This window comes from Coregonus lavaretus, assembly GCF_964263955.1.
Source record: "Coregonus lavaretus genome assembly, chromosome: 4".
In the NCBI taxonomy this organism is placed as follows: Eukaryota; Metazoa; Chordata; class Actinopteri; order Salmoniformes; family Salmonidae; genus Coregonus; species Coregonus lavaretus.
This window is the reverse complement of record NC_139991.1, coordinates 2,610,028-2,612,088: the sequence shown is the minus strand read 5'-3', so window position 1 is coordinate 2,612,088 and position 2,061 is coordinate 2,610,028. Positions and strand designations below refer to the sequence as shown.

The window sequence follows — 2,061 nt, the reverse complement described above, 5'->3', positions numbered from 1 at the left end:
TAACTATTAATATTGTTGTAGAAAAACATTTAGATGTTTATGTGGAATAGTATATGTTAACACCCTTGTTGATGCATGCCAATGTGTGTGTCAATGCAAAGAAAATCTAAACTACATTGTAACAATTCATATACAATTCAGTATGAAAATGTATGCACTCACTAACTGTAAATCGCTCTGGATAAGAGCGTCTGCTAAATGACTAAAAATGTTTAAAAAAAGGTAAATATACTGTATCTACATGTAACTCTCTACAGAATGTAGAATATATGTTTGGAATAGTTGGTGTTCCAGTCATTGAAGTAGCTAAGGCAGCTCAAGCCTCAGGAATCAAGTATGTGGGAATGCGCAATGAACAAGCCATAAGCCACCTTTTTATTACTAAACCAGCTCTCCCCAAATCATGTGATATTAACTACCCGTACATAGACTACAGGAGCGTGTAGTGTGTGAGGGTCAGTTTCATAGCTTTTTTGCATTGCTAATTATGTCTGCCTGTCTGTCTGACCCTTTATGTGTCTGTCTGCCTGTCTTCCTGTCTGTCCCTCTGTCTGTCTGTTCCTCTCCAGTCCAGGTGCGTGTCTGGTTGTGTCTGGACCGGGACTCATCCATGCACTTGGTGGAATGGCCAACGCTAACATGAACTGCTGGTATGCTAGAACTCCACAAACAGAAGACCCTACTACTCATGTTCAGTGGTCCTTTCAAAAGAAGGGATGCTATCCGCACACTGCAAAAAATGATCTGAGGACTCCAAACTATCTCAGATTGTCAGTTGATGTCATTGTGTGATACCTCTCTCTCTGTAGGCCTGTGATTGTTATTGGAGGCTCCTCCGATCAAAACCAAGAGACCACTGGGGCGTTTCAAGAGTTTCCACAGGTACCGATTGAACCATGATATTTATGACTTTTGAACATTAGGGGGTTGTTTCCCAGGACACAGATTAAGCCTAGTCATGGCCTAAAAAGCAAACTCAATAGAGAATCTCTGTCTGGGAAACTGGCCCTAGCAGTTTAATTGCTGAAAGAGGAAATAATTTGTTATTTGTGGTCCTCTTTCTCTGTCAGGTGGAGGCATGCAGATTGTACAGTAAGTTCTCTGCTAGGTCTAGCAGTCTGGATATGATCTCCTCAGTGGTAGAGAAGGTATACAGTCTACTCTGACTCCCTCTGTGTAGTCCTCTTCATATCATTTGGTATCACCTGCAATTGTCTTTTTTCTGACCTCTAATTTTCCAGCTTAGCAAGGTACCTTAACTGCTTCATAAGAGCACAGCACAGCCTTAATTGATCTGAATTTAAGGGTGTTTGGTATGTCTAAGGCAGCACGCACTAGCATGTATGGACGTCCAGGTGCTGTATACGTAGACATATCTGGGGACATGGTCAATGCTAAATTGGACAGGAGCAGAGCCAGGTTAGTGGCCATCACTGTCTTTCATCCATTTAAAATGTATACTAATGTGTTACTGTTGAATATGTATACCTCTGAATTCACATCACCGTAGTCATTTTTATTTTATCTTGTTATACCTTTTAACGTCTGAAGTGAACCAGAAATTAAATTACTTAGAAAATATAGCACTATATCAAAATATTCTCATCAGTGCCCTCTTCACGACTGTCTTGGTGTGTTTGGACCATGATAGTTCGTTGGTGATGTGGACACCAAGGAACTTGAAGCTCTCAACCTGTTCCACTACAGCCCCGTCGATGAGAATGGGGGCGTGCTCAGTCCTCTTTTTTTTCCTGTAGTCCACAATCATCTCCTTTGTCTTGGTCACGTTGAGGGAGAGGTTGTTATCCTGGCACAACACGGCCAGGTCTCTGACCTCCTCCCTCAACGTGACCCATGTTATACGGTCAGATATACCACAGCTTTCAGCCAATCAGCATTCAGGGCTCGAGTCACCCGGTTTATAAAAGGGAACGTGTGTGTGTCAGCCTTAGCATTATGTGGTGGTGCCTGGTTATTTCTGTTGTGTTTAGCTTGAGGTTTGGCCACTCCTCCAGCTGCTGTTACATGTGTCACGCACGGCGCTCTTCCTGTCGTGTCGTT

General features: G+C 42.7%; 1 long non-coding RNA gene across 1 annotated transcript; it reads left to right on the top strand.

Annotated features, from left to right (window-relative positions):
* The first annotated feature begins 632 nt into the window (after positions 1-632).
* Positions 633-1,149, top strand: LOC311127689. The gene is made up of 3 exons (XR_014613136.1): positions 633-650; positions 810-882; positions 1,071-1,149. It is a non-coding gene; the product is annotated as an uncharacterized lncRNA (long non-coding RNA).
* The last annotated feature ends 912 nt before the right edge of the window (positions 1,150-2,061 follow it).